Here is a 13326-nt window from a genome sequence, read left to right as displayed (position 1 = left end):
TTTAACCTTTCTTCTGTGCATGTTTCAATTGTATGGTACCAATCTGCATGAAGTTTGAAATAAGAATTGTCATAAGGATGGTGAAGTTTCTATGGAAAAATTGTAAAAATCATTATTTTCTATTTTATTTAATAACTACATAAGATTTTTATGGTTTCTAATAAAATTTTTAGGTATTTAAGTATCCACTTACTAATCTTTTCATTTCAGATGATATTTTAGATAAGAGAAAATTAGAAACATACTTTTTTGGAAGCAAGGTCTACTGTTTATAGTGTTTATCAATATCATAGTATACTTGACTTTATAATACTTTCGATCCTCTAGTTTAAATGTTTCTACCATATCTACGTTTAAGTCTACTTTCATACATATGTCAATTCTGTACGACATTGCCATTCATCTCGGTTGGTAATATTACATTACATTAAAAAATTATACATCCATTAAATACGCAGGTTTGCTGGGTGACCTCGTAAAAATTCCTGTAGTATACGAGATACGTATATATAAATACAATATATATGAAATTACAGAGAAAGATTTATTATCCGGGATAACAAAGCATACTTTATTTTGTGGTTTTAAGCAGACACATTATTTACGTTTTATCGAGTGAAAACTCATAATTCTAAGAAGTACTTAAGGATAAAGTGGGAACAAATTATTGCTCTGGGGAAAGTTTTGATGTTTTAACTTTAGGATGAAGCAAAAGGATACAATTTTAACACTAACATAGCCAGGATATTTTTACTACTAAAGAAACCATGTCCTTAATTAATTGCTAAAGGGAAATGTACAAAGCTAATTTAACCTTAATAACATAATTTTTTAACGTGAAACCGAGCAAGAGTCCCAACTTTTACCAACCGTCTGAAGCCAATAACTGAAAAACTATGAAACTATGGCATCCCAAATTGGGGTATGTTGTGAGGCAGAAAGTAATGGGGAGGGGAAGGAGGTGGGTAAAAGGAAGGTGGGGAAGAACCTGGCTATTCAGATTTGGTGTTTTTTCTTCTTTTATTTTATAGATTTTTAAACATTACAGTTTTCAACTACCATATTAGGCTAATGCCCGTGTTATGGTAGTTATACAAATTATACAATGTGAAAAAAAATAAAATAAAAAATGTTAAAATAATATAAAGGTGAAGATACAATATATATTTTTTAAATTAATTTTTTAAATAGTTTTAGGAAGTCTTTACAAAGCAATATTTCAATTCTGAATGATGGAACATCAGGGCGATACTGAGAGTATATTCCGAATATCTTAAAATGATTGGAAAATTTTACTTTCAGTAAATAATTGTGAACAACTGGTGGTTCTTTTATAGGGTATAATATTATTTAATTTATTTTCAAACAACAGCAAATAATGATATGATTTCAGATTTTCACAGCCATTAGTATTAGTGACTTATTTTTGGGGTATTGTGCGTGTTGCGATATCTCCTTATTTAACTAACGCTTCGGACAACATTACAGTGTCCATCATCAGGGGAGATGTAACACATCTACAACCTCAAAAATAAATCATTATAACACTAAATAATGTTGACTCAAAAGTAGATCATTCGCATCATCTATTTCCATAAGTATCAACCCTAAAATCACACGACCTTTATTACTGACTTTTATACTTAATTTTACTTTTCTTGACATATTTTATTAACTTTTATACTTGCAACTAGTTCCTTACTTACCAACCTTAAAATCACATGTTTTAGTGACTATTACTATACTTTACTAGATTTACTTTGACTTCTATCCTAACAACTGGTTCCATGCTTATCAAATCTATAATCACAACTAATAATTATATTTCATTGATTATTTGAAAATTCAAACCATAAAACGGGTAAATATCGTAAGCATAGGATTTTAATGTAATAATTCTTTTGTGATATCAGGCGAAAATGGTAGCTATATTGAAATATTTTCTTCCCAAAGTAGTTGCGTTATCCAACATAATAATTTACAAATTTTGAATTTTATTGCATGTATTTTTTAGCACGTAAACTCGATCACCCTGAAAAATCGGCAGTTGCCGAGCATTTAATTGAAACCGGCCATTAATTCCATTTATTCCTGAAATTCTGGGAAGACCTTTAATACATACAGGACGCCTTATTACGGAGGCGATAGAAATTCATAAAAATCCCACAAATATCAATAAAAGCGACGGGGCTAAGCACAATAGTTATTGGTATCCGACAATTGACGTCTACACCAAAATTAAACGCAAAAAACACATATATAATGTATTACCATATAGGATTAGAGTTGATGACATGGAATCACATTTAAATTTACATAAGCACACACTTCACCACAATCTTTACACATCTGCCCTGGCGATGGACACTTTATTGCTGTCCGAAACGTTGGCTAAAGAAGGGGGGAGAGCAACACGGCACAATACCCCAAAAATAAATCACTATAATGTTTTTTAATTACTTACTTCATCGAATCGAGGTATAATAAAAAAAAGTGCTCATAATGGACCAAATTCCACGAAAATTCGTACCTGTTATTGGAACCTCAAGCCATAACAAATATACAAGCGACGTTCTAATTTAAAAGGAAAATTGGGGATATGGTTTTGAAAAGGTTGCCTCAAAGGGTGCTTCCTAATTTACGAGGTATTATACAAGATTCAATTAAGGGTACGTGTAAGGCAGTGGCTGACTAACGCAGATGTTTAACCGAAATCAAAGCAATTAGAGAAATACAACGTGTCCCAAATTTGCTAAAAACAGACAAAACAGTACGTATTCAACCCTTCCAATTCATTCTAATCATTTTTAGTGGGTGGGAAATCAATTGCACTCTTAAAACCGAACTACTAAGATAAATCATTACAACTTGAATGGAGGAAATTGGATGCGACTCACAATTTTCAAGACTAATTACATTCTCGTATATTGGTTAATTGTTGATGTCGTTTAATGGTCGTAGCCGTGTTATATCTTGTGTTACTGCCACATTCTTTTTTATTTATTGATTTACTGAACGCCCGCAGGTATTTCAACGAATCTTCGAAAATTTAGAAACATTATACAGAAATACATATCGGTACCTGTAAGACATATCAGTCTTGTAGATGGAACACCTGCTATGGAGTTTTAAGGAAATCTAAAGATCAGTCACGAAAAACTGCTTGGAACACGTTGAATATGAAAATATTATACTTTTATGCTCAATATCAGCATAAATATACATTATTGTTTTGATATTTAGCATAAAATATTAATATTATATTTATTTTCATTTTTTTTTTGTAAATATATAATACTAGGTATTACCTCAAATTTATAATTTATAATTATTGAAGCGATTTTCAAACGCAAATTTGCAACAGACAAATATACGATCGCATCTACGATTTGAACAATTCCCAATTCCAAGGTTTTATTATTATTAAAAAAAACTTTTTGATTTCTGTTCCACTGAATTATTACGTACATACTATCACATGTTTGTAAAAGCCCGTGTGGTTGTATAATATATAAAAATTAAATATTATTTTTAGTTATTATTTATAATTACGGCTCCAAAGACTTAGATGGGCCCGACATGTGCACCGAATGCCAAGCACACGTGTACCAAAGAAGGTTCTAACAGGACACCCGGGAGGCAAACGAAAGGCGGGCAGACCTAGGCTGAGATGGGAGGACGATGTCAGGAAAGATGCCAGAGGACTACTCCATGTTGCAGATTGGAAGACGACGGCCGAGGACAGAGGGCGGTGAAGGCTCATGTTAAAGGAGGCCAAGGCTCGAAATGGGCTGTAGCGCCATTGAAGAAGAAGAAGATTTATAATTAATTAATACCTACTTATCATTTTATAAAGATAATAAATAAACATGTCAGTTATTTTCACCTTTGGGTTTGATATAAGAAGGAGAGATTTTGAACATACATAAATGGTTTGTATATGTCTGGTGATATTCATGTTTATTACTCTTTTTGAGCCAACTTGACAGAATAGACAAACTTGCAATGTCCAATATTACTTACACACTGCATGATGGTCAGAAAGGTTTTGAACACAAAGAAAAGGTAGCACACTATTCTCTTTAAAATTTGCTTAAAATATTCAGCAATGCAGATCAAATCAACCAAACCATCAACAAAATAAGAAAATTAATTTATATATTTTTGAAAATTGAAATTTCCTCTCATCGGAAATTCTAACATCAGTCTACCACGCTTTAGTACAATAAAATCTACAATACGCTGTAATCAGCTGGGGAGCTGCATACAAAACAAATCTACTCTCTGCTTAAATTGTACAACGTATAATAATACAAATATTATTGAAAAAACCAAGAGATTATCCAACACACCTAATTTTTGAAGAATTTAAAGTATTAAAATATAATGATCTTGTTCAAAGAAACATAATAACTCAAATAATAAAAGAAAACACAAAATCACAGCTTTTTAACTGAAAATCGCACTCGTCAAAAACATATTTTTCCAACACAAAAATGTAACACCACTTTTTGTCAACATCATTACATATTATATCCAGGAAAAAAATACTTCAACAGCCTACCCGAAAATATCAGAACAATAGAAAACGATAAACACCTACTAAAAGCAATTAAAGAGAAGTTCAATGTAAAAATACCAAAATCATGAAACTGTCTTTTTGTTTAATTAAAAAAATTACAAACACTAAATATCATCAAGTATCATCACTATATATATATAGTGTTTGTAATAATGAATATTAAAATATCATCACTATATATATATAGTGTTTGTAATAATGAATATTAAAATTTATAATTAAACAAAAAGACAGTTTATATATGTATAAATATATATATTTATGTCTTTTATATGTAACTGCGTTTATAAGGATATAAAAAAGCTTGAATATATATTTTTAATAGTCGAGTGAATATATAAAGCGATATGGCGGGATTAAAAAGCTTTTTCCTGTTTTAAAAACACCCCCATCCCCAACACTTCATGTGTGCGAATTGCTACAGCAGAAAAATCTGCTTTTTTAATCTCTTTCTTTGGAGTGATTTTTGGATCACTGAGGAAACATGAATAAATTTATAATGTCGTTGCGGAGTGATTTATGTGTATTAAATTCATAAAAGGAAAGTTAACGGAAATTAGAAAATAAACACACTGTGAATAAATTAAATTAATCATCAATTTTAAAATAACCCTACATGAGTACCATTTTTAACTAAACTTGAAAAAGGTAAGCGAAGATTTTCCTTACTTCTTGTGAAAATTATCAAATATTATTTTTTGTCCACCAAGGGAAATAAATGTGCCTTGGGGGCTTTTCTACAGAAAATCAATTTCAAAAGCCTGTGTAGTGCCTAGGAGTCGAAGACTCTTATGTAAACTGGCGACATCAGCTGTTCTTATTTTTTATGTGTGTTCTGCACAAAAGTCCCAACTGCTTCCAGTCGTATGGAGCCCCTGAAACTGTGGCATCCTTAATTGGCTGAAGAAAAAATCAGTAACGCTGATTTATTACAAAATCTCCAAATTATTGGTTATCTGGCTAAAAACGGGACTGCAGTCTGCTTTCGAATAAACTTTTAGTAAATTCGTAATAATACCGAAACACGTGTTCATTCATCTGCGTTTTTCTTGAATATAATATATGATGATGAAATGCGAAAATGTTGGGACTTTTATGAACACGTGTTCAACATCGTGACACAACATTGATATTTACTAAATGTTTATCAGGATACCTACCAATAATGGCATGCAATCCCGTTTTGTAACGGATAACGAATAATTTGAAGAGTTTCTTAATAAATTAGCAAACTTTTTTATCAGTAAGTTTTCTCCGTGTAGGAGGTAAGAGTAAGGGAAGGAGATAAAAGTGGGAATTCAGACCTTGTCTCCAAACATGGCGAAAGTCATTTCAAACATCATTTCGATTCTGAAATATGTCAATACTAAAAACACTAAAAATATCTAACACTATGGAACGTTCCGTAAAAAAAATGTACGTTAATTTACTTGCGCATACCGGAATTTGAATCAGGGACATCCGGATTCGTAGCCAAGGATTCAATGCCAAATCGGAATGCATTACACTACTTTTCAGTATCAATTCAGTGGTTTAAACTTATTCAATTCAATCAATCAATTCAAATGTACAGACTCGGATATTCCGTCGGTGATTATTAGAAATGGGAAACCGAATAACACCGTTATGAACATATTGTGAGAAAATAGATAAATGTGACTATTTACCCACATTCAGGGTTGCCCTGTTGGATATAAAACGAGTATTCAGTACTAAGCTTCAATCAATAATGACGAAGTTTTTTGTGTTAAGGTGGGTAACATTTTCAATTTTCCCTTAGACTAAGCCTTCTCCCACAATGTCTCTAAATGAAAAATGAAAATGAATATGAAAAGACCCTCGTTCTAGAACTCGTGTTTGAGTTTCAAAAAACCCTTGGTACAACATCAAAAAATCATGATAATATTATACACCCGGAATTTTGGGTCTGCTAACACATAAACACGACACATATATGGTGATGTACAAAATATCCCTATTACAAAAAAATGAAAACCGTTTCGGAATATTGTGATATTTTTAATATTGTTTGGCCGGTCCCTACTAACACAATCCAAACATGTTTTATAAAACTATTGCACATAATCCATGAGTAAACATATGAAAATTCTATTACAGATAATACATTTCGTAGTTTTACAAAAACGTTGAGCTACATTTAATGACGGGATCAGAAAAGTTATACAATTCAACCACCTAGCCGCACACTTATCACGAAGAAGTTTTATTATTCAACACTGTCATTCCATGTGTAACGGGATAAATCAAGTACCCCGTTATTTTTAATATTTGGAGTGGACGAGATGCCGCCTTATGACTGGTAACACGGTTGAACTGCTGTTCCGAGTTTTGGCTGACGGAATGACACAGGACCAATAGCCAGTATTTTGGTGGCAGCTTTGCGGTGAGATGTAAGGAAGAAGGAGCACCATTGGTTGACGATCGACGCAATCATGTGAGGTTTTACATCATGCACTGATTCCTTGATATTTTCCTTTAAAATTGGTTTACTATAATAATAAATTTGTTTCATACTATGGTATGAAACTGGCGTCCATTTAATAATCTCTTAATGATGTGCAATATTAAAATCATTCTATGATTACCTACAATTTTAACTTAACGTTAAATCACCATGACAGGTTTTCTTTTAATATAAAAATAATACCAACTCACTAATTTTTCGTAAAGGTTAGTCACGCTCTAAAATTATCTATAATTATTCATTTTAGTCTCATGCTATATTTTAATTTTAATTTTTTTTATTGATCGGACACGGTTTACATATAGTTGCCGTGGGCACTTAGGCCATAGGCCCGTTGTGCTATCTCCCATTTTACCTCATTCCTTTGACAGTCACCCGGTCCCTTTTATAAAGTTCACCAGGGTTGTCATTGGATATGTGGATATGTCTTCTGGTTCCACAATGTGTGTTCCCAGGTCTCATCTGTCCTCTCCAATCCCTCGTGGTTCCCTGAAGGGCCCACAAGGGAAGAGAGCCTCATCTCTCCTCTCTATTTTTTTTTATTTTTTTTTATTAATATCAATAGCAAAATTTGTACATTATGTAGGTTTAAAGTATAATATAAGTATATTTTTTGTATTTTTTTCACAGTCCTCCTCACTAGGGTTTCCTGTTCTGAGGCGGCCTGTAGTTTTTCTTAAATTTTTGTATTTAGTTTTGAATTGTCTTTACATTGTCTTCATAATGTTTGTAAGTTGATTGTTACTTTGATCTCTAAGCCATGTTTTGACTTTTGTTTTAAATATACTCATTTCGTTTATTTTTTTGGTTTCATTTGGTAGAGCATTGAACAATTTTATAGCATGGAATTTATTATTTCTCTGTCCAAAGGATGTGTTTAAACTGGGAGTAATCAGGATATTTTCGCTTTTTGCCCTGGTTGTGTATTTATGTTGGGCAGTGGAGTATTCGGATATGTTTTTTTTCAGTTTAAATAAAATATTTTTTGAATATAGTTTCTGTACATTGTAAACATTGAAGTTTTTGAATATTTCTTCTGTCGGAGTTCTAAGCGGAACTTTCAGTATAGTCTTTAATACTCCTTTTTGTGCTATATTGAGCCGCTCTGTGTGAGTGCTCAAGGCAGACCCCCATCCAGTTATTCCGTACTCTATTTGTGATTGACACAAAGCATAGTATACTTTTTTAATATCGTTTATATTGAGGATATTGCGAATGTTTCTAAAGAAGTATATGTACCTGGTTAGTTTTTTTGTAATTACATCTATATGTGAGTTCCAACGGAGATTATCATCAATTTCAATTCCAAGATATTTGATGCTTTTGGAGTGTGCTATAGTGGGACAGAGGCATGATAAGCCTTGATTTTTTTGATAAATTCCTTGGCATGAATGTAATTTGAGATTAAGGTCCTCTGACGGCTGCCCTCTGGCTGTTTTAGAAAATGTCAGATATTTTGTTTTATTGACATTAAGCGTCAGGGAGTTTCTTTTAAGCCAGTTTTGCAGTTTATTCCTTCTTGGTTTCCTAAAGGTCTCAATCTCATGCTAACAATTATAAAAACTACATAAAATTACACTCTTTATTTGTGATGGATCTTTTATTTGAGATTAGCTTTCTTATTCCGTATACTTTAGATTCCTTAAATTTAAAACTGTTGCACATGGGTCAGTTAGGGTAAATACTTTAATGGGGCAGTTGCATAAATTCAAACATCTCAATTTAATCTTTAAAAATAACATTAAAAGCTTCATCTGGTTAATGTGCGGAACTTGAATTGAAAGTAGATGGAGCACACAAATAAAAATATTGTTTTGTAGAGCGAATTACGAAATATGAATTGATGATATTTGCCCCTTTGATGTATTGACCCCAACCGACCTTAAACATAAGACATCGTTGAAGAAGACGATCACACTAATAATTCTAAACGAAACATGAAACAGAATAAGAACAGAAAAAAAATGTTAACGGTCTCAATTGGGAATCGAAATCATGACCTCTGTCTCACTAAGACAACACCTCTTGGGACCCATTTATGTTTACGTAATTTTTGTCGATCTCATATTTCAAAGTCAGAATTAAAAATATTCTCTTGATTGCCATTTCTTTGAATGATTACCAAGTTCAAGCAAATTTATTTATTTTATATATGATAATTTGATGTTTTATATGAGCACATAAAATAGATAGTATGTTATTACGTTTGTTTGGTATTTCTAGAAACGTTTATATTTAAAGGATAAAACAGGCAATGCCGGACGTCTACAATCATTCATAGTGTCATAATGTCAAGTGGCAAACCCTCATTAGGTCTGCAATTATGAAAGCAGACCTTTTTTATAGCCCTGTTTATCACTCCTTGACTACAACTAAGTGCTGCTAAGAAAAGGTTAAGACATGCAATATTATTTAAAAGGTTCTTGCTGAAACATCTTCGTGTTTCGACAAAACTTTTAGTTGTGATGTTTATAAGGTCGAAATTAAAGCATCGTGACTTTTATTACGAACAAACGCGTCAATATCCATTACGCAATATCTAATTTTCTATCTTTGTTAACACTAAAAAACGTAGTAGCATTCTTTCGCAAGGAATTTATTAATATAAGTGAAGACATAAATATAAACTTCGCTAAGGGAGAGACTTTTTTAAAGTAAATGAATTAACTTATTCTTGAAGAGAACTCATGTTTTAGAAGGAACAAAATAAAAAATCTGGCAAATCATTCCATCACCGATCTGTAGAGCACTAAAATGAAACGTAAAAACGATTGATTCTCGTACGGTAAATATCAACCGTGTATAAATATTTGCCACGCGTTTATCTAGGGGAAAAGAGGATAAATATAGTTGTTTTAACAGATCAACTTCAACTAATATACGGATAGAACCTAAACAACTATCCCAATTTTATTATTTTTTAATGATAGACTAATGTTTATAAGATAAGGTTTTATGCTTAGAAAAAATGATAACAAATAATTATAAGCAATAATTAGTCGCCTGAAATATGAATGCAAATTGAAAATATCTCCCGAGTAGTATTAATATTTCAGGCGACTAAATATTGCTTATAATTATTTATTATCTTTTATGCTATGCATAAAACCTTGTCTTTTAAACATTAGTTTATCATTACAAAATAATAATATTTGAAGTCAAAAATATTTTACCAATAAATAAAGATATTATATGTCTCGACGCCATCTAGTGAGAAATTTAGCAATAACAAAGCCTTTCCTACAAAAATAAATTTGGTTGTTTACAGGTGGAAAAAATATATTAAGCAGTAATTTTTATTGAGCTACGTTTGAATCACTTAGCGGGTTGGAAATAAGCCGACATAGTTCAGAGGTTTCAGAGCATCCGACCGGACATCAGAAGGTACGGGTTCAATTCCCGTTGGCGGCATTTATTTTTACTCGGAAGATATTTTCAATGTGTATTAATATTTCAGGCGACTAATGATTGCTTATAATTATTTGTTATCCCAATTTTATAAATATTGCATTTCATTATCTGATTTGTCACAAATTCAAGAGAATTTTTCTGGTCTCTATGATCTTCAGACCAAAGATGGTTGGCAAACTTGAAGTTGGATTTATTTTCAATTTTTAATTTTTTTTGTCAGCAAAATGGAATATTGCTGTTTTAACTCAATTAATATCCATAAACATAAATGAGCATTAAAAAAATCAACTGAATAACTTTGAAAACTTTTTTTTTTAACTGAAGATTGAACCTTTCTACTGATTAACTGGAATCGAAAACTCGACCAACTGAGCCAAATCCTGATTGGATAAGACTGACATCTATTTAATATATTAGAGGAATACGTTTAAGTCCGAGTGTTAGCGTAATTGCCACCAACGATCGACAACGAGTCTGTTTGCCGAGTTGTAACACGATAGGATGTTGGAAAGTTGGTTAATTTTTACTTTGAAAATAAAAAAAGATATTCTTAAAAACTTATATTTACATGGTTTACAAAGAGATCTTTTTAAATCTTCTGCAAAATTCCGATGTTTCGGGCAATATCCATTTTTTTAAAAGTAAACCGACACAAAAATAACATTTCTTTTTTATTTTATTTTTTTTGTTATCAATATAATTTAAAAAATCTTCTTTAAAAAAATAATTAAAAGTAATTTTTAAAACAATCTTCTATAATATTTTGCTCTCTTGTAAGATGAAGTAGATGTAGCATTACATGAGCCACTCCGATACGCATTGTCTTTATATTAGACTTTACATCGAGAAGTTGTGGCTTCAATTTCCGTAGCAGTGTTAATATGTTGAGACCGTATTTTAAATTTTATACACAAGCGTGTGAACCAGTGCTATAAGACTGAGAGATTGAAGTTAAGTTAGAAAAAATAAATATTAAAAAATATATTTTCTTTATCTTGACATCGCGATAACTTCCAAACATTTAAAAGGATTTATTTTGTAATTGAAGAAGAATATAATTCTAATACATCTAAACAAAACATGAAACAGAACGAGACACAAAAGAAAAATATAACGGTCGCATTTGGTACCTGTCAACAACGTTTCCAATTACTTGAAAATAAAAAAAAAGATAGCAGCCAAAAAATATGGGAAAAATGAGTTGAAGATAAAATTGTTGATTCTGAGTTATAAATCGATTTTGGAATTGGTTTGATCGACAAGATGATGTAGAAAAATCACAATGGCCGAGCGGTTAGAAGCGTTGTCCCGGTAAGACAGAGGTTTTTTCTGCTTCATGTTTCGCTTAGATTTATTAGTATTATATTCTTCTTCAATGTTTAGTTTAACCATAATCGGTAAAGACTTCAAAAGTTGTTCAAAAAGTTTACACCGTACTGAATAAAAGTGAACCAATAAAAAATAAACACAACACGAGAAAGTTTTTAATGGAAGCAAATGTATTATATCAGTAAAGGATGTGGTGCAAACCCAAAAATAATAATAATATTTGGATGATTTATCTAAACATATTTAAACAGAAAAATCAGAAAAGGATACGGTCACATCTAGGACTCGAACCCAGGACCCTAGTCTGGCCGGGGTACGGTTGAATCTTGCAATCATACATAAAGATAGTTGCCAATAAATAATGTGCGGTAACTAGGGAATGCAATCCCGGTATACCGGGATCCCGAAATACCGAGATCCCGCAGACATTTTGCGGGACTAATCTCGGTCGAAAATTTTGCGGGATCCCGCTGGACTGGCGGGATTACAGAGAAGCGCAGCTCATACGTGTTACTCTCCAGCGTGGAAGCTGAAGGAGCTTTTTCAGCCGCTGGCTACCTTGTGTCCAATATCAGAAGCCGTTTATCAGATGACACAATTAATACTAACTTTTTTACGAAGCTATTTCCTAAATAATGTTTAGTTAAACTTATGATGCTCATTGTACAAGAATATTGTTTATCGTGTGAACGTTATTATTTAAATTTAAGTTTCAGTTCAGTTTCAGTTTCAGTGCCGGCAATCCGGGCGTTTATTTTATTTTCATTTGTGTACATAGATTTCTTTTACCCACCTCACTAGACAAAGTCTGTTCCGAGGCGGATATGTTATGTAAATGTATGTCTTATCTTATTGTTTGCCAATTTATGACTTAAACTTTACCTATGTCTAACTAAAGGTATACCTATTAATAAATCATTTAAAATGTCCCAAAGAACTTGTTTTATTATAGGTATAAATTTAAAACTCTAAAAATAAGGTTGGTAGATCGAGGTATTAGGTCTTTATTATACGATTGATTAGATATCTAAGTCCACCCTGCTGGATCCCGCAAATACCTGGATCCAGCGGGACTAAGATTGTTTAGTCCCGCAAATACCTGAATTGACATTTTCTTGCGGGATTGCATTCCCTAGCGGTAACACATAATATGTATATGGCACGCTAAAATTAGGTGCGCATAATATAGCGTAATGTGTGTTAAGATTTTATACAAACGCATATATTATTAAAATCTATTACACTGGTATGCATTCAAATGAGAGCAAAGTTTTATATGTACTTGTTCGCAAACAAGTGACTTTGTTTTAGTTTAGAGACAAGGGAATAACAGGTCTGGTGTAACACATCAATCTTCCTGTGGACAAGATATTATGTTGAGGGAAGAAGTTAGCATTTGGTAACTTTCATAAAGCAAAAATTTCATAAATTATTACAAAAATAAAATTATACGTTATTTTTTCCCTGTGTCCTTATTGGAATATAAAATTATGTTTTCAAATTGAAAAAAATAACAGAA

Source organism: Hesperophylax consimilis, chromosome 14, assembly GCF_061612785.1.
Source record: "Hesperophylax consimilis isolate HC1 chromosome 14, BYU_Hcon_1.0, whole genome shotgun sequence".
NCBI lineage: Eukaryota > Metazoa > Arthropoda > Insecta > Trichoptera > Limnephilidae > Hesperophylax > Hesperophylax consimilis.
This window is presented reverse-complemented; position numbering follows the sequence as displayed.